The sequence below is a fragment of the Pan paniscus genome, chromosome 6 (genome assembly GCF_029289425.2).
Source record: "Pan paniscus chromosome 6, NHGRI_mPanPan1-v2.0_pri, whole genome shotgun sequence".
Lineage (NCBI taxonomy): Eukaryota > Metazoa > Chordata > Mammalia > Primates > Hominidae > Pan > Pan paniscus.
The window spans coordinates 156,643,889-156,665,429 of NC_073255.2; positions in this window are offsets into that span (position 1 = coordinate 156,643,889).

The following is a 21,541-nucleotide window of genomic DNA, read 5'->3' on the forward strand; positions in this document are numbered from 1 at the left end:
AACATATGAATTATTTTCATAACATTAGATATTGGATCAAAAGGTACAACCAAAGGTGGCATCAAATTAAATTCAATGTTTTTCAACCCAAGAAAAAAATAAACAAATCGTAGAGACATCTTTCATTTTCCCACATTTAACCTCAAAGTAGGCTTTTCAGTTGAAGAGCGGTTGCCATTCATGTGAAGAACATTCCTTGCTATCCGTTGTGATACGATTATTATACTCTAAGTTAATGTGACAAATCTTGAATTAGAAACAAACATTGGGAAAATTAATATGGAAGGGTATTGTTTTCTAACCTATGGCCATTAAATAATCAGTATTCTTAGACTGAGTATAAGTTACAATTTTAGGCCACAGTTTAACATGTTCTAAATAGTAACTATCCCAGCTTATTATGGTTGTACATTCATTCCTGTGACCCTTGGTATGTTTATCTTGTCATTTTCCTCTCTTTCATATATATACCCTATACTAATGATGAAATAATTTTTTGAACAGAATACGTAAAGAGCAAAACAAAATATTTTACCTATCAACTATTCACAAGCTGAGTACTCCAATTTCTACAGTGCTCTCAACTAACAATTGAGCTTTGATCAATAGTAATAGAATTAAAACCTGAGATAAAATAAACACAAATTCTATCCTATAGTAAGAAAAAGAGTTATTATATGAAATACTTTGGTTTTGGCAACATTTATCCAATTTTATTTTCTGTCACTATGATATATAAATCTTTTGTTTTTTCAAATTTCACCTTTACAATTTTAGTCATTTCTCTTGTTGCAACACCTAAAGAATTGGTAAACATTATAGATGATTTAAAACAAACATTTTATCTTGCAGGCATAATTTTAAAAGTTCAACTTTCTCTCTCTCTTTCTCTCTCTCTCCATATATATATATGGCCATAAAACATATTGAATCTGGTGACCCACATGAATTTCAAAATTGTTTTGTAAGATGTATGACTTGCTTTATCTTAAAATTCTATCTTTTGGGTAAGAAATAAAACCAGCAATGTAATTTAAATAAACCAACAGTAAATAATATTTAAAATATAATTAAACATTAAAACGTAAAAAGGTCAATCTTTTCTAAAATTTAGAGTTTCTCTACATGTAAGGCTAATTAACATTATTTCAAGTAATAATTAGTAGTCAGCAGTATATTTTACTTTCCACAAATCATGCTGTAATGTCAACAGAACTTAATTCAGTTTTGAAGACTTGTGTTGATCTTTACCACTACACTGAAATATAGTGTTAACTGTGAGGTCATGGTCAGGTGACTTCATCTATGTCTTTTTTCTATCTTAAAATACTTATGAGAGACCTCTGCTTCAAGACAGAATGTTCTAGCAGTTAAACACTCATACTGACTTATAGAGAAAACTATGGGTTTTATCTTAAAGACATATTTAAAGGCATCCAGAGAGCTATGAAAAAAAATGTTAAATGAACTAAAATTCCAGAAAGGGAAAATATCTTCTGAGGTGAGCTAAGCAACATGCAGCCACTTCTATTTTAAATAAGTGTGTCAGAGCTTCTTGGATTTGGGCTAAAACTCTTGCTTTGGTAGAGAAAGTAAGATGATAGAGCAAGAAGAAATAACTCTTAGAGGTTCTGTAGAGATGGAGTAAAAAACGCTGGATATGAAAGAGATCTCAGGTAAATACACTATCAGTCCTATCATTAATTTATTTGCTATAATTTAAAGGCTGAAAATCCCAAAAGCTAAAGAGTTAAGCTGAAAATATCTAATGGGCAGAACTGAATTTCCCACAGTCTTTCAGGAACAAGTAGGAAAAGCAAAGGAAAACAAACAAACAAAAACAAACAACAGATCCTGCCAGCCTCTTAAAAATAAGGAGGAGAAAATCTAAACTTACCACGGCTGTATTTTTGCCAAGACCTAGCTCAATCTGAAGCTTTAACAATGTACTCAGATTCTCATTGTGTTTGTATAATGGAGGAAAAGAGGGATGTTCCCTGGTAGATGATAACATTATTGGGGCCTCCATAGTTCTTCTATACAAGGTGCATAGATATGGTTAAGAATTGTCAAACATGCAAAGAAACAAAGATATATTGACTACCAAGTATAAAAACATACAGGATCATTAAGATAACAAATAATGCAGGAAGTAATGTTAAAAATGACTTTGAAATAACTAAAAATAATATACAGGCATGTCTCAGATATATTGTGTGTTCAGTTCCAGATTGTTGCAATAAAGCTAATACTACAATAAAGTGAGCCACACATTTTTTTGGCTTCCCAGTTTAAATAATGCTGTGTTTACAATATAGTATTGTCTATTAAGTGTGCAATCACATTATGTCAAAAATGTACATACCTTAATTTAAAAATAGTATATTGCTAGAAAATGCTAATAAAAATCTGAGCCTACAGCAAATTGTAATCTTTTTGCTGATTGAAGGTCTTGCAATGATGGTGCCTGATTGATCAAAGTGGTCACTACTGAAAGTCAGGGTGGCTGTGGCAATTTTTAAAAATAAGACAACAAAGAAGTTTGCAGCATTGATTGACTCTTCCTTTCACAAAAGGTTCCTCTGTAGCATGCAATGCTGTTTGGTAGCATTTTACCCACAGTAGAACTCCTTTGAAAATTGGAGTGAATCCTCTCAACCCCTACCACTGCTTAGTCAACAAAGTTTATATAATATTCAAAATCTGTGTTGTCATTTCAACAATGTTCACAGTATCTTCATTGGGAGATTTATCTCAAGAAACCACCTTTTTTGCTCATTCATAAGAAGAATCTTCTGATGCATTAAAGCTTTATCTTGAGATTGCAGCAATTCAGTCACGTCTTCAGGATCCACTTCTAATTCTACTTCTCTTATTTCCAACACATCTGTAGTTAATTTCTGTACTGAAGCCTTGATTCTCTTAAAGTCTTCCATTGGAGTTGAAATCAATTTATCCCAAGCTCCAGTTAGTATTGTTATTTTGGCCTCCTCTCATGAATCATGAATTTTCTTAATGGCATCTAGAATGGTTGAATCCTTTTTAGAAGGTTTTATATTAACTTTGTCCAGATCCCCCAGAGAAATCACTATCTATGGCAGCTATAATTTTACCAAATGTATTTCTTAAATAAAAGGACTTTAAAGTTGAAATTACTCCTGATTCATGGGCTGCAGAATGGATGTTGTGCTATCAGGCATGAAAACAACATTAGTCTCCTTGTGCATCTTCATCAGAGCTCTCAGGTGTCTAAGTGCATGGTCAATGAACAGTAATATTTTGAAAAAAAAAAAAAAAGAAAAAAAAACCTTTGTTTCTGAGAAGTACTCTCCAAAATGTGCTTAATATATTCAGTAAACCATGCTGTAAATAGATGTGTTGTCATCCAGAATTTATTGTTCCATTTCTAGAGCACAGCTAAAGTTAAATTAGCATAATTTTTAAGAGACCTAAAATTTTTAGAATGACAAATGAGCACTGGCTTCAACTTTATTTGACCAGCTGTGTTAGCCCCTAACAAGTGAGTCAGAATATGCTTTGAGGGTTGAAACTAAGCATTGACTTCTCCTCTCTAGCTATGAAAGTCCTAAATGACAAATTCTTCCAAAAGAAGGTTGTTTTATCTACATTATAAATCTTTGATGTAGCTACCTTCATAAATTATCCTAGCTAGGTTTTCTGGATAACTTGCTGCAATTTCTACATCAGCACTTGCTGGTTCTCCTTGCAGTTTTATGATATACAGATGGATTCTTCTTTTAAAACCTCATGAATCAACCTTTGCTAGCTTTCAACTTTCCTTCTGCAGCTTCCTTACCTCTCCCAATCTTCATAGAATTGAAAAGAGTTAGGGTCTTCATTGAAGTTAGGCTTTGGCTTATAGGAATGTTGTGGCTGGATTTATCTTCTATCCAGATCACTACAATTTCCTCTATTTCAACAATATGCTGTTTCGTTTTCTTATCATTTGTGTCTTCACTGGGGCATCACTTTCAATTTTCTTTTTTTATTCACAGCATGGCTAGCTATTTGGCACAAGAGGCCTAGATATCAACCTATTTTGGATTTTGGCATGCCTTTCTCATTAAGCTTAATCATTTATAGCTTTGACTTAAAGAGAGAGATGTGTGACTCTTCCCTTTACTTGAACACTTAGAGACTATTGTAGAGTTACTAACTGGCCTAAATCCAATATTGCTGTGTCTAGGGAATAGGAAGACCTGAGGTGACAGAGAGAGATGGGGAAACAGCTGGTCACTGGAGCAGTCAGAACACATACAACATTTATTGATTAAGTTTGCCATCTTATATGGGTGCAGTTTGTAGCATCCCAAAACAATTACGATAGCAATATGAAAGATCACCATAATAGATATAATAACAAAAATGGAAATATTGTGAGAATTATCAAAATGTGATACATACACAAAGTGAGCACATGTTGTTGGAAAAATGACACCAATAGACTTATTCAATGCATGGTTGCTACAAAACTTCAATTTTTAAAAGTCACGATGTATGTGAAGCACACTAAAGAAAAGCGTGAAAAAATGAGGTATGCCTGTATAATAAAAACAACATACTGGAAAGTATATATAAAACACATAAAAGGATGGATGATTTTACCCAGCAATTAGCATTTATGTACAGAAAAGTCATTATAGAGCTAAAACTTATAATATTTGATATTATCAACTCAACAATGTCTTAAAGTAAGTTGATCAAAGCTAAACACAGGATTATTAGTCATCAGAAACATGAACCAAAAAAAAAAAGGGTACCACCTGATGGTCTATGAGCAAAATAATGTAAAAAAAATGATGTGTAAAAAATATGTAGAACATGCACAATAGGCTAAGAAATGTGTGGCTTCAAATACTAAGACCAGGATGGTATCTGGGACAGAAGCATTGTTAGAATATGTAACAGCAGAGGATTTTTCCAAAACTAAAAGACATCAACCTACAGATTCATCAACCTCATGGTATACAGAGAGGTTTGGAATATTATAGAAAAACTTTCAAGAACCAAAGTAAAAATGGGAAAACTTAAATGCAGCCTAGAGATTTAAGAAGCCTTGCACTGACTGCACAACTAAACGAACGACAGCTGGAAGACAATGGAATAACACATTTAAAGTACTGAAGGAAAATAACTGCTATAATTGTAAACCTAGTGAAATTTTCTCAAAAATGAAGATATAATAAAGATATTTGCAGACAAACAAAAATTGAAAAAAGTTATAAGTGATTCTGCATTAAAAACATATCCAAGGAAGTTCTTCTGGTAGCGGGTACATTTTAACAGTCCAAACCAACTAAACTCAGGAGTATAATAAATAAAAGAAAGGTAGACATTGTATATGTGTGTGTGTGTGTGTGTGTGTATGTGTGTGTGTGTGTGTGTGTGTGTAGCTATAGATAACTCCATATTCACTTAAATTGATTTAAATCAATATTGGCTTAATATTGACTTAACATCAATTTATGTACATAGTAGAGACTAAAATATGTGTGCTATTAAAATACGTGAAAATATAATGCAAAGTTGAAAGGAGTAATTGGACTTGAAGTGTTTCAATATTCTATTTTATCGTAGGATCGTCAAAATAAATAATTTTCATTGACTATAGTATTCAAGAATGAATATTGTATTTTTCAGGTAGTGGCTCTTGCTGAGGGGAAATTTTGTCCCCAAGGGATATTTGGTAATGTGTAAAACTCTCTTTTGGATGGAACAATGGGAGATGAAGTGCGTACTTAACAGGCATCTACTGAGTAGAAGTCAGGAATACTTTTAAACATCATACAAAACACAATAGCACCCACACAACAAAGAATTATTCAACTAAAATATCAACAGTATCAAGAATGAAATAATCTGCTGTAGGGTAACCACTAAATCATAACAAAAATCTGCAAGTAGCAAATGGACTACTAGAAAAATATGATAATAAAATATGTGATTAATACTATGACAGGGAGAAAGAGAAACATAAAATAGGTGGGTTAAGGAGAAAACAAGTAGAAAAACGCTAAATATACAACGAACTATATTAGTAATTAAAATATATGTAGACTAACTATTCCAAATAAAAAAAAAATAAGATTTGAGTCTGGGAAAACAGCATCACAATTATATGCATAATACAAGGCGCACTCAAACTATAAAGATGTAGAAAGAATAAGCACAAATGATCATTAAAAAACTATAATGAAAACTCTGACCAAAGTTTATCTTTTTAGCTATACAAATGTAGACCCAGTAAATAATTAGGAAAAAAAAATTAACTGAGAAAGATTGGCATTTCAAAATGATAAGAAAGTTAATCCAACAGTAAGACATCACAATATTCAATCTATAAGCTTACAATAAATGGCTTCAAAGGATATTAATCATCACTTGGCAGAACTAAAAGAAAAAGTTAAATAATCTACAATATGATCATGAATTATAAATGGACTTCTCTTAAAAAAAACAATTAATTAAGGTTTTAAAAGATCTGATAACACAATTGGGAAACTTGAACTAGCTGACACTATAAAAATATATATTCAATTTCTACAGAATTCAAATGCTTTCAAGGGCCTATGGATTGTTTACCAAAGTCAACAATATGCTAGTTAGTAAGAAAAGCTGCAAAAAATATCAAAGGCTTTCAATCATTCAGAAGTTATTATTTGATACAACAGAGATCCTACTAGACATAGACGATTTAAAAAAAAATTTGAAAAGTCTCCTATTGCATATAGAATTAATTATTATATAATCTATGGGTTAAGGAAGAAATTATAATTTAAATTATAAAAAACATTTCAAACCATTATATTTACATTTTCAGTTTTATAATAATATTCTGCTATGGATGAGTTCTTACATGGGTATATTAAGTTTTGCAAATTCATCATGCTTTATATTTGAGATCTATAATTTTCTGCATGTATATATATATACATATAGTATTTGAATAGGAAGTTACTAACTGTGATGGTTAATAATGATTGTCAATTGGATTGGATTGCAGGTTACAAATATTGATCTTGGGTGTGTCTGTGAGGTTGCTGCCAAAGGAGATTAACATTTGAGTCAGTGGGCTGGGAAAGGCAGACCCACCCTTAATCTGGGTGGGCAGGATCTAATCAGTTGCCAGTACGGCTAGCATATAGGCAGGCAGAAAAATGTGAAAAGGGAGAGTGACCTAGCTTCCCAGCCTACATCTTTCTCCCATGCTGGATGCTTCCTGCCCTCTAACATGGAACTCTAAGTTCTTCAGTTTTGAAAGTTGGAATGGCTCTCCTTGCTCCTAAGCCTGCAGACAGACTTTTGTAGGACCTTGTGATCATATGAGTTAATACTTAATAAACTCATATATATATATATGCAGTCCTCATATATATAAAAATGTATTCCATTAGTTCTGTCTCTCTAGAGAAACCTGACTAATACACTAACAAATATAGTCTCAAATGTTACGTTACTCAATTTATGTATATAATTCAACTTTAAATCAAAATTAAATTGTCCAATTTATGAATTTCATTTAGCATTAATCTTAAGAAGAAAACGTTGCTCTAAAACCAATCTGATCTTATTCTACTTAGTACATTACCATTTAATGTATTCATGTTCTGTTTTCTATGACTGTCTTACCCTATGTTTTTGTGTGTGTGTTTCTCTTACCTCTTTCATGGACATCTATTTTGAATTACTTCTTTCTAAATTATTGAATGTATTATCCCTATTGTGTTTTACTTTTCATTAGTGGCTACACTAAGGAATAAAACATGCATCACTTATTTATTACACTACAAGTTATTACTTTTACTGATTGATAGACAATACTAGAACTTTACATAATTTATCTCCATTTATCAGCTGACTGTCATGTTATTGTTGTTGACTATACTCATTCTTTATTTATTTAGGCTTTAGATTATTTTTACTTCTGTTATGTTTTTTAAGCTATATTAAGGTATAATTGCCAAATTTTAAAATGTATATATTTTTGGTGTACAACATGATGTTTTGGTATATGCATAGATTACAAAATGAAGAAGTCAAGCTAAATAACATATCCATCTCCTCACATACTTAATCATTTTCTGTAGTAAAAACATTTAACATCTACTCTTTTAACAATTTTCAGGTATAAATTATTATAATAAAAATACATTATTATTAACTATAGTCGCCATGCTGTATAATAGATTTCCAAAACGTATTCATTCTGTTTAACTAAAACTTTCTAGCCTTTGACCAACATCACCACATTTCTTCTTTTTCCCCTTCCAAGTCAGTGTCAACCACTGTTCTATTTTCTGCTTTTACAAGTTTGACATTTTCAGATTTCACCTAAAAGTAAGCTCATGCAGAACTTATCTTTGTGTGCCTGGCTTATTTCACTTACAATAATGTCCTCCAGGTTTAATCATGGTTTTTACAAATGACAGGATTTCCCTCTTCTTTAAGGCTGAATAGTATTCCATCACACACACACACACACACACCCCCCCCAAATATTCTACATCCATTCATCCACTGATGGGCACTTATATTGATTCCATATCTTGGCTATTGTAAATGTTAGAAGAAAAACTCTAGACAAATTAAAATTAGTAGAGTTTGTTTCAACAAAAAATGATTCATGAATAGGGCAACACTCAGAAACAGGACAGGTTCAGAGAGCTATAACCAGCAATGTGAGTAGGCAGCATTTATAGGCACAAAAAGGAAGTAACATACAAAAACAGCTTGATTGGTTACAGCTCAACATTTGTCTTATTTGGTCATTATGTGACCAATTGGCAGCCTGTGATTGGCTATGACTTAGCTATCTGTTACAAAAACATACTTTGTTAGGTTGCAGTTTGCTGTGTATAAAGGAAGGTTTAGGACAAATTTAATTTAATTTAATATGAATAATGCTGCCATGAACCTGGGGGTGCAGATATTTCTTTGGCATATTGATTTTGATTCCTCTAGATACATACTCAGAAGTGGAATTGTTGAATCACATGCAATAGTAGTTCCTCCTTATCCATAAGGTATACATTCCAAGACCTTCAGTGGATGCCTGAAACTGCAGATAGTATTAAACCCTATATATACTATGCACAAATTTATTTTTTCCTTCTTCATAATTTCACAGAAGATTCAGTCTCACCATATATCTCATCAACCTCAGAATGTTTATTTTTTCCTTATTAAGTAGAGAACTTTCACCTTTTCACTAAAGAGAGCACTTTATGGCTTCTCTTTCGCATAACTGAATTATCAGCATCACTACTTTTGTGCTTTGCAGCTGTTAAAGTAAAATACTGGTCACTTAAACACAAGCACTGCAAAACACATCAGTTGATCTGATAATCAAGATGGCTACTAGGTGACTAATTGCACATAGCACATACGGCATGCGTATGCTAAACAAAGGGATAACTAGTGTCCTGGGAGGGACAGAGTGGGACAGCATGAGAGTTTATTACATTGCTCAGAAAAACATTGAATTTAAAATTTATGAATTGTTTCAGGAATTGTATATTTAATATTTTAAAACTGAGGTTGACTGGGGATAACTGAGACAAGGGAAGCAAAAACCTGAAAGAGTGGAGATCTATTGTAATTCCATTTTATTTTTTTGAGAAATTTATTTACTGTTTTTTCATAATGAGTGCACTCATTTACATTCACACATGCAATGTATGAGTGTTCCTTTTTCTCCCCATCCTCACCAGCACTTGTTATTTTATTTTTATAATGAACATTCTAACTGGTGTGATAAAACATCTAATTTAGTTTTGAGTTACACTTTTCTGATGATCCACGATTTTTAGATTTTCTCATGAATCTGGTAGTCATTTTTATGTTGTATTTTTTTAAAATGTCGATTAAAGATGGGTTATTATCTTGTCTTTGCTATTGAGTTGTAAGCTGTCGAATTTTTAAATGTATTTTAAGTATTAACCATTTTTCCAACAAATTGTTTGCAAATATTTTTTCCATACATTAGGTTGCTTTTTCACACTAATGCCAGTTCCTTTTGCTGTGTAAAAGCACTTTGGTTGATCTAATGTCATTTGTCTATTTTTACAATTGTTGTCTGTGTTATAGCAGTTACGTTCAAAGAAATCTTTTCCCAGCAATATGGTTTGGCTGTATCCCCACCCAAATCTCATCTTGGATTGTAGCTCCCATAATTCCCATGTATTGTGGGAGGAACCCAGTGGGAGATGATTGAATCATGGGGGCAGTTTCCACCATACTGTTCTTGTAGTCAATGTCTCATGAGAGCTGATGGTTTTATAAGGGGAAAGCCCTTTTGCTGGACTCCCATTTTCTTCTCTTGTCTGCCGCCATGTGAGAAGTGCCTTTCACCTTCAGCCATGATTGTAAGGCCTCCCCAACCACGTGGGACTGTGAGTCCATTAAACATCTTTCTTTTGTAAGTTGCCTAGTCTCCAGTATGTCTTTATCAGCAATGTGAAAACAGACTAATAAAGTTCATTGGTATCAGAAGAGTGGGGCACTGCTGAAAAGAGGCTCGAAAATGTGAAAGCAACTTTACAACTGGGTAACAGGCGGAGGTTGGAACAGTTTGAAGGGCTCAGAAGAAAACAGGAAAATGAGTGAAACTTAAGAACCTCCTAGAGTCTTATTGAATGGCTTTGAATGGAATGCTGATAATGACTGGACAATGAAATCCAGGCTGAGGTGGTCTCAGATGGAAATAAGGAACTTGTTGGGAACTTGAGCAAAGGTAACTCTTGTTATGTTTTAACAAAGAGACTGGCATAATTTTGCCCCTGCCCTAGAGACTTGTGGAACTCTGAACTTGAAGGAGATGATCCATAGAAGTTCAGAAAATTTGCAGCCTGATGATGTTATAGAAAAGAAAAATCCATTTTCTGAGGAGAAATTTGAGCCAGCTGCAGAAATTTGTGTAAAGGAAATGAGGAGACAAATGTTAACCACTAAGACAGTAAGAAAAATATCTCCAGGGCATGTCAGAGGTCTTCATGGCAGGCCCCCCCATCAAAGGCCTGGAGGCCTAGGAAAAAGAAATGGTTTTGTGGGCTGGGTACAGGGTCCCCCTGCTGTGTAATGCCTAGAGATATGGTGCCCTGTTTCCAGCTGCTACAGCTGGGGCTGAAGGGGGCCAATGTAAAGCTTGGGCTGTGGCTTCAGAGGGTTCAAGCCCCAAGCATTGGCAGCTTCCACATGCTGTTGAGTCTCTGAATGCAAAGAAGTCAAGAATTGGCATTTGGGAACCTCTGCCTAGATTTCAGACCATGTATACAAATTCCTGGATGTCCAGGCAGAAGTTTGATGCAGGGATAGGGCCCTCACGGAGAACGTCTGCTAGGGCAGTGATGAAGGGAAGTGTGGGGTTGAAGCCCCACACAGAGTCCCCACTGGGGTGCTGCCCAGTGGAGCTGTGAAAAGAGGGCCACCATCCTCCAGATCCCAGAATGTTACGTCCACAGACAGCTTGCACCGTGCACCTGGAAAAGCCAAAGACATTCAACACCATCTTGTGACAGCAGCCATGGGGGAGGCTGTATCCTGCAAAACCACAGGAGTGGAGCTGCACAAGACCATGGGAACCCACCTCTTGCATCAGTGTGACCTGGATGTGAGCCACGGAATCAAAGGAGATCATTTTGAAGCTTTAATATTTGACTCCTCCACTGGATTTCAAAGGGGCTATAGGCCCCTTTGTTTTGGCCAATTTCTCCTATTTGGAATGACTATATTTACCCAATGCCTGTACCCCCATTGTATCTAGGAAGTAACTAACTTGCTTTTGATTTTACAGGCTCCATAGGTGGAAGGGACTTGCCTTGTCCCAGATAAGACTTTGGACTATGGATTTTTGAGTTAATGCTGAAATAACTTAAGACTTTGGGGGACTGTTAGGAAGGCATGATTGGTTTTGAAATGTGAGGACATGAGATTTGGATGGGGCCAGGTATAGAATGATATGGTTTGACTGTGTTCTCACCCAAATCTCACCTTGAATTGTAGCTCCCATACTTCTTTCATGTTGTCGGAGGGACCCAGTGTGAAATGATGGAATCATAGGGATGGTTTTCCCCATACTGTTCATGTAGTAGTGAGTAAGTCTCACGAGATTTGATGGTTTTATAAGGAGAAACCCTTTATTTGGCTCTCATTATCTTATCTTGTCTTCCACCATGTGAGACATGCCTTTCACCTTTAGCCATGATTGTGAGGATTCCCCAGCCATGTGAACTGTGAGTCTATTAAACCTCTTTCTTTTGTAAATTTCTTTGTCTCAGGTATGTCTTTATCAGCAGTGTGAAAATGAACTAATACACCCAGCAAGGGTGTATTAGCACCCAGTAAGGATGCTTTTTTTTTCTATTTTTCTTCTAGTACTTTTAGAGTATTACATCTTATGCTTAAGTCTTTATTCATTTTGAGTTGATTTTTGTATATAATGTGAGATATGGGTCCAATATTATGCTTCTGCATGTGAATATCTAGTTTTCACAACACCATTTACTGAGGAGACTATCCTTTCCCCATTGTGTGTATTGGCAATTTTTTCAAACATCAATTGACCTTACATGCTGGATTTATTTCTGGCTTCTCTATCCTGTTCAACTGGTAGATATGTCTGTTTTTATGCTAGTCCCATGCTGTTTTATGACTATAGCTTTGCAGTATATCTGGAGATCAGGTAGTGTGATGTCTCCAGTTTTATTTTTTTACTCAATATTACTTTGGCTAGTTAGAGTGTTTTGTGGTTGGCTACATATTTTATAATTATTTTTCTATTTCTATGAAAAATGCCATTGGGATGTTGAGAAGGATTGCATTTAGTCTGTACCAATTTGTGTAGTATGGATATTTTAACAATTATAATTCTTCCAATTCATGAATGCAAAGTATTTTTCCACATATTTTTCTCCTTTGATTTTTTTCATCAATATTTTACAAGTTTAAGTGTATAGCCAGAACCATCACAACCAACCCAGTGGGTGTCCTCACACTCACTCATAAGGGGAGGTCTTCTCCCAATAAAGACAGCTTGGAAAGTCTAGAAGAAATGACTACTTTATCAAATGAGCAGACATTAATGAAATGCAATAAGAAATATTTTTAAATAAAAGGAAACATCACCACAAAAAGACCACAATAATTTCCCAGTAACTGATCCCTAAAAATGGATCTATAAATTTTCTGACAACTAATTTAAAATAATTGTTTTAATAAAACTCAATGAACTTAGGAAAACATAGAGAGAAAATGTAATGGTATCAGAAAAATAATAAGCAAACAAAATGAGAATTTTAACTGAGAGAGTAAAGTTATATAAAAGAACCAAGCAGAAATTCTGGAGCTGAATAATACAAGAAATGAAATAAAAAATCCAGTCGAGCATATTAACAGTAGAAATGTTCAAACAGAAGAAATTATCTTTGAACTCCAGAACAGGTTATTTGAAAATATGAAGTCAGAGAAAAAATTTTAAAAAACAATGAAAATGAATGAAGAAAGCCTATGGGATTTACAGGAGAATAGCAAGAGAGCTAACATTAACATTATAAGTACTAAACAAGGAAAAGAGAAAGATAATGAAATAGAAAGCTTACTTAAAGAAATAATGGTTGAAAATTTCCCAAATTTTGGGAAAAATATAAACAGCCAGGTATAAAGAACTCAAAGGTCTCCAATCTGACTCTACCCAAAGATTACCCCAAGGTGTATTATAATCAAATGGACAAAAATGAAAGACAAAGAGAGAACCTTGAAAGCAGCAGGAGAAAAAAAAATCCTCACATGCAAGGAAACCCCAATAAGGTTTTTTTGGGGGGTTGTTTTTTGTTTATTTGTTTGAAACAGAATCTCTCTCTGTCACCCAGTCTGGAGTGCAGTGGCATGATCTTGGCTCATTGCAATCTCCGCCTCCCGGCTTTAAGCAATTCTCTTGCCTCAGCCTCCTGAGTAGCTAGAACTACAGAGGTGCATCTCCACACCCAGCTAATATGTGTACTTTTACTAGAGACAGGGTTTCACTATGTTGGCTGGGCTGGTCTCAAACTCCTGGCCTCAAGTGATCTGCCCACCTCAGCCTCCCAAAATGCTGAGATTTCAGGCCTGACCACCACACCTAGTCCCAGTAAGGTTTTTAGCAGATTTCTTGGCAGAAAATTTGCAGACCAGGAGCCAGTGAGATGATATATTCAAAGTGCCAAGGAAAAAATTATGCCAAAAAGTAATACCATACTTGGCAAAAATATTCTTCATAAATGAAGGCGAAATAAAAACTGTCAAACTCAAACAAAACGGAGGGAATCCTTCACCACTAGACCCGTCTTACAAGAAATACTGAAGGGAGTCCTTTCACCTGAAATGAAGGATATTAATTAGTAACTTGAAAAACATAAGAAAGTATGAAACTCACTGGTAAAAGTACATAACTGAAATCAGAATACTCTAACACTATAAAGGGAAATCACGTATATCTCTAGTATAAAAGTTAATAGATGAAGGATTATAAATAACTATAGCTATAATAATTTATTAAAAGATATACAATATAAAAAGATATAAAGGATGACACACAAAACATATAATAATTGGGGGTAAAGTAATCTAGTTTTTTAAATGTGCTCAAACTTACCAAGTTATCAGCTAACCTGATATAACTATAAGAGGTTTTTATGTAAGCCTCATGGTAACCATGAAGCAAAAACTTGGTAGTAGATACACTACTAAAGTATTTACTTTACTTAGGTAAAGGGAAAAAAAATAGAGCATACCACTACAAAAATTATCAAATCACACAGCAAGACAGCAAGAAAGGAAAAATGAACTAAAGACTTGCAAAACAACAAGAAAACAATAAACAAAATGTGAATGAACACAGAGAATGCTGTTTATTTGAGTCAAGAAAATAGGAAATAAGGACCCTTTATCATTCCCTAAAAATAGTATGCTGTTTTAAACTACATGTATATATACCCTTTTCCCAGGATGCCATCTCTTGTGTTTTATTTTTTGCAATTTCCTCCTTATTTATCAAAATTCAAAGCCATTTTCTTCTTTACAAATATTACTCTAGTAATCAAGCAGAGTTGATTTCTTCCATTGCCATAAATTGCACATATTTATATTATTGTACTTAGGTTGTTATATTATGATTATTTGTTTATATGTTTGTCTCCTCTGCTATATTTTTCATTACTTTAGAGAGGAGCTGTGTCTTTTCAGCTCTTCAGCACCTAGCTTACCTGGAATTATTAAGCTTTAAAAAATATGTTTTAATAAATAGTATACACAGTCAGAAATAATTGGGCTTTTTTTAGATGTTTGGCAATTTTGAATCACAGTCCACAAAATTCCAGTGTCACCCACCCTCATTCCAATACCATTACAGAATGTGATCAATAAACCTCAGTTACTCAAGCATCTAACTAATAATCAAACATTAGGGACAAACTCTCACTTTATAATTCCTGACTGGTTACCAATAAAACTCTCACCCCCGGGCTGCATGGTTCTTCTGGATCTGGCAGCTCTGAGTCATTCTTACTATGCTTAGGAGATAGTAGAGTGTTCTTCAGCAAGGTTAGGCATCATGCAGCCAAATATATCTAAACATTTGCCTCTTCTCTCTGTGCCTCTGGAGGGCAATATGAAGATTCCCAGTGCTTTCCGAACCCTACTGTCAAGTCCAAAGGGCATAGGGAAAAGTGTGTCCTTTTAGTTAATGTTAACTAATAAAATATTTATTAACCTCCTCCTGGAATATCACATGTTGAAAAATTTTAAAATTATCCATTTAATGTAGGCACAACAGTAAGGATAGATCAGTTACTTATGCAATAAAAATTCCAGTATGTCAGGAAGACAGATAGGCAAATAGTTATTTACTTTAAATGTGGTAAGTGATGTGATAGAGAAATAGAGTTGTCTGTGGGAGCCAACCAATCCAGATACATGGGAGTGATCATGAAGAATATTTTGGAGGTGGCAATTTCTAATTTGAGATATAAATAATACATAGAAAATGGATAAAAGTTGACTTTAATGTCACACATGATAAAGCTTCAAGAAAGAAGAAGCAAGTAAACATTTTAATTTGGTAGGAATACAGAGTGTACTATTAAATGACTGATAAAAGGATCTGGAGATGTAACAAGGGCCAGTGGAATGTTTAAAGCTTAGCTCAGCAATGGAAAAACAGACAATTTTAAGATTAGGAGTAACACAGTTTTACACGTTACAAATACCACTCTATGTGGTGGGACCAGTTAGGAGGCTATTAGCTATAAAATTCTAAGTAGGGGGTATTGTGAAAAGTAAAGCAACTTGAGAAAAATAATTAGAATATAGGATCAGTAGTTTCTGTTTATTGATTTTAAGGAATGAGGAAGAGGGAGAAATATGGGAGAATAAATGATGGTGACCCGGGCTCCATCAGTTTTATTTAATACTTTCAATGAGAAGGTATACAGGAGAAGCAAGTTGGTAAGTCGGGTTTGGATGAAGTTGATGCGATGTATTCAAGAGGAGATGTCCAATAACAGTTGGATGTATATGAGGCATATCTATCTAGTTACTAGAAATAAATATGAAAGCCATCAGACATACATTGTAAGTGAAGCCAATATAGTTTCAGATGCCTGGAGAGTGAGAATATTTGAAAAGGAACACCAACATCTATCAAGGATGCACCAAGCACATGAAGTCTGCAAGGTTCATGCAGAAGTAGAAGCCAGTGAAATGTTAGAAAAACCCAGTGAATTTAGTAGAAGTATAGACAATAGAAGACAGTGCTTTCAGAACACAGAAGTGGTCAAAAGTGTGTAGCAACAGGTCATATAATCATGTAACATCAAAATATTCACCTATATCTTTCAATAAACTGAAATTTTATTTAAGCATTGACCTAGGATACTTTTACTTCCTCAGCACTTTCAAAACACAATTCTGGGAAATGAAATCAATTTCATTTATTTATTTCTCCAACACAATTCTGAGAAATGAAACTAATTCTTACACACTTTCTTTTAATCAAGAAGACATTCTAGGTTGCAAAAAAACACAAATTGATTTTTTAAATTTCCTGACAAATGCATAACTGCAAAAAAATAAAATCAATCTGATTTCTGATATTTTCTGGTAGAATGTAAGGAAGCTGACTGACTGTTCTCTACACTTTTCACTATTTTTTTCTTTTGCTTTTGTGTTTTGTTTTCCTTTATGTGAGTTGAAATTCAATTTAAAGAAAAGTAAGGATGAATGAAGCAGTGGACCCAGTGAGAGCACCACTAACATACGCAGTGTTTTCAGTGGCCAATTTTTCACACTGTTTGAAGGGAGTGAAATATTAGTATTCATCTCACATTGGAAGCAAGCTGAAAAGGCATAGTTATATTTTCAGTCTGATTGTTTTTTATTTGAAGTGTAAACTCACAAACTGTAGCTATGGAGAGGCAAACAAAAGGAATAGAAAGAAAACTGGGTTTGTTTGTTCTATTAAATGTAGGATCTACGTTCTAGGCATCTACATAAAAGGATTTACTTGGACTTCTGATTCCCATCTGTTTTAATTGGTTGGTTTATATTCATAAGCAGCACTGGCATCCTAAACAGAAATTATATGATATTATATGCAGAGAAGAGGTGGGGGAGAGTGTTTCTGCCTCTTTGTTCACTTTTCAATTCTTTGTATAAAAAACAGACTGAACATAGCACTAGCCTTAGCTTCTGAGCCCTGGAAGAGCTTAGAAAGAAAAAAAAAATAGAAGAGAGCTTAAAAATAGAAAAGAAAGCCTTACAGAAATATTGTGTACCGTGCTCTGCAACCTCAAATATCTTCTACCCAATTCTCCTATAATGAATGGAAACAATTTTATAGCCCAATTATTATGTAGTCCATCAATTTATGGAGATAACAAATACAAATGGGAAATAAAGACCATTTTCATTAGCTCCATCTGTGCATGCAAACAAACTCATATGAGAAAAATAAAATTGTGTTTCTCTTGTCTTTACCCATAAGAATGTGCTCCATTCCATTAAAAAGTAAAACAACTGAATATTTTAAATGTACTTACTGGAGCTCCAGTAGCGCAATTGGTTGGTGTGCAGCACTTACATGAAACGTACTTGCTGACAGTTTTTTAAACATTTTAAATATGTTTCAAAGGAAAAAAAATTTATAAATAAAAGGACATTTTAAAAATGCCTAGTTTAAAATAACACAATTAATTTAAATAAAATCCTAAAAGAAATTCATTATTTCAATGATTATTGAAGTTGAGTAATTAAATCAAATTGAATACAAGTCAGTCAAATAAATATTTATTAATTTTCTATAATATATACCCAACATGTGCCAGGTGTTAGGGAGGTATCAAAGAAGAGAACAACTTAGTTCTACCATGTGCTGAAACAGAAGAGGAGCCACCTAATCTGAGATTAGAAGAGAACCTCAGCAGGCATCCAGACTCTCAGTGCCTTATTTTAGACTTCCTAGCCTCTAGAACTATAAGAAATAAATATATATTACTTATAAATTATTTAGTCTCAGGTATTTTGTTATAGCCATACTAATAGACTAAGACAGCTACCAACTACATGACTCATCTAATCCCCAGTAGAAACATAAGAAGGAAGGGGAGGATACCAAGAGTATTCATGAAAAAAATCCCCCCTTAAGAAAATAAGAGGGTATAATAAGCATCCTCCTGAATATTTCATAGGTTTTTGATCTCTTAAATATTACAATTTAGAATTGAACCTGTGTCCTTCCTTCATGGGACTACTCACAATCAGCTGCCAGTCTTTCATAGACACTCCATAGACCACTGGTAGGCAGTTTTGACTTTACTCTCCAAAGGACCATAGTGTAACCTACAACCAATGTTATGTATTGTCCTCATCAGAGATTACGCAATGGAAATAAATGAACATATTTTGATATTTCAATTTTTAGAAATGTAGAAATACTTGAAATTTGCATATAAACTTTATTCTATTATGGTATACTTGATATTTTTATTAATCTAATATTAATATTCCCAAGAAACTGAAGTTCAAAATTCAACAGGTTCAAAAATCCTCTATGATTTAACACATAAAGTAATTCACTCTTACCCTCTTCTTACAACGATTATATTCTTCACAATATGAGCCTAATTCCAGCCAGATTATTGTTTTGTACAACAGCACCAACAAAGGAACAAATAACTCTTCCAAAAGACATATTAAATGTAGAGAGAGATCAAAATAATAAGAATCTCAGGCTATGTGCTACTAATCAGTTTCTCTGTTGTATTCTGAAAGATGAATTATTTTAGCACAGCAATGACCTTCTTACACTCTTCCATGTCTTTGCTGTGGTGAACAGTGCTGTGATGAACATATGTGTGCATGTGTCTTTATAGTACAACTATTTATATTCCTTTGGGTATATATATTCAGTAATGGAATGGCTGAGTTGAATGGTAGTCCTATTTTAAGTTCTTTGAGAAATCTCCAAACTACTTTCCACAGTGCCTGAACTAATTTAAATTCCCACCAGCAGTGTCTAACTGTTCCCCTTTCTCCAAAACATTGTCAGTTTCTGTTATTTTTTGACTTTTTTTTCAGAGCCATTCTGACTGTGAGATGGTATCTCATTGTGGTTTTGATTTACATTTTCTTAATGATTAGTGATGGTGAGCATTTTTTTCATGTGCTTATTGACCATGTGTATGTCTTCTTTTGAGATGTGTCCGTATCTTCTTCCCATTTTTAGTGGGATTGTTGCTTTTTTGCTTGTTGACTTAAGTTCCTTATAGATTCTGGATTTTAGACTTTTGTCAGATGTGTAGTTTACAAATATTTTCTCCCATTCTGTAGATTGTCTGTTTACTCTATTGATAGTTACCTTTGCTGTGCAGAAGTTCTTTAGTTTAGTAAGGTTACCTTTGCTGTGTAGAAGTTCTTTAGTTTAGTTAGGTCCCACTTGCCAATTTTTGTTTTTGTTGCAGTTGCTTTTGCAGTATTCGTCATAAAAACCTTGTAGCATTATTCACAAGAACCAAAATGTTAAAATAACCATAATATCTAAGAAGTGATAAATGAACAAAATGTGATATATCCATATGGTAGAATACTATGCAGCCATTAAAAGGAATCAAAGTACTGACATATGCTACAAGCTTGAAAACATTATGCTAAGGGAATGATGCCTATCACAAAAGGCCACAAATTATATAACTCTACTTATAAGAATTGTCCTGAATAGGCAAATCTATGGTGATAGAAAGTATACTAGTGGTTGCTGAGGGATAGGATGAGGGTAGGAGGATGTAGGGGGTGATGGTGTGAGGATACAGGGTTTTTTTAAGATGGTGAAAATGTTCTAAAAGCGACTGTGGTGATGGTTGCACAACTCTGTGAACAAAATAAAAGCCATTTAATTGTATGTTTTAAGTGGATGAATTGTGTGGTTTCTGAATCGAATCTCAACAAAGCTTTTTTTTTTTTCAACAAAAAGATCATAAGGGTGGTATGGCTTTAATTATTACTAATACCATATATCTGGTGAACTTACAGGCTGAAGAAGATCCCAGTGATGTATACACAAAGAACAGACCCTGTGAGGATGCAATGAGAAGGCAGCCATGGAGGGGGCACTTGGGAGAAACTAAAACTTCTGACACCTTGATCTTAGGCTTCCAGCCTCAAGAACTGTGAGAAAACACATTTCTCTTGTTTAAGCCACCCAATATATAGTATTTTCTTATGGTATGCCTAGGAAATTATGCAGTAAATATTTGGCTAGAGTATCCTTGGAAGTTGCAAGAAATATCAGAATCAGTAAACTCTTCTAGACTCCAGATATCTAGAGGACAAATTTTCAAGCACATAGATCAAATCCAAAGTCTTGTTTTATTTTTTAACTGATATAAAATTTGTTAGTGAAATGCATAATCTTAAATACTCAAGTAGATAATTTTGGCAAATATCTCCATATAACCAGTTCCTTTATCAATCTATAGACTATTTCCATGAACAAAGAAAGCTATTTCTCTCTTTTGAAGTCATCTTCTATACCCAATAGATAACCACTGTGCTGATACTTTTTTATCACCAGAGATTAGTTTTGCCTATTCTTGAAACCCACATAAATGAAAACATAGAGAATGTTATATTTCATTTCTGAATTTATTGCTCAACATTACATCTTTATGATTTAGCCAAATTGTATAGCATTTATTCATTCATTATCATTGCTGAGAAATATTCCAACAAGTGAATTTATCAAATTTATTTATTCTTCTGTGAGTGTATACCTTAATGTGGTTCCCAGTTGTAGATATCATGAATAAATGTACTATAAACATTATTTTATGAGTCATTTCATAGATACATATTTTTATTTCTCTTGAGTTAATTAATACTGAACAGTAAATTGCTAGGTCTTAGGTTAGGTGCATGCTTACCTTTATAAGAAACTGCCAATTCCCAGTTTGTCATTTGTGCTTTAATTTTCTTAACTAATTTTTATGAAGGACAG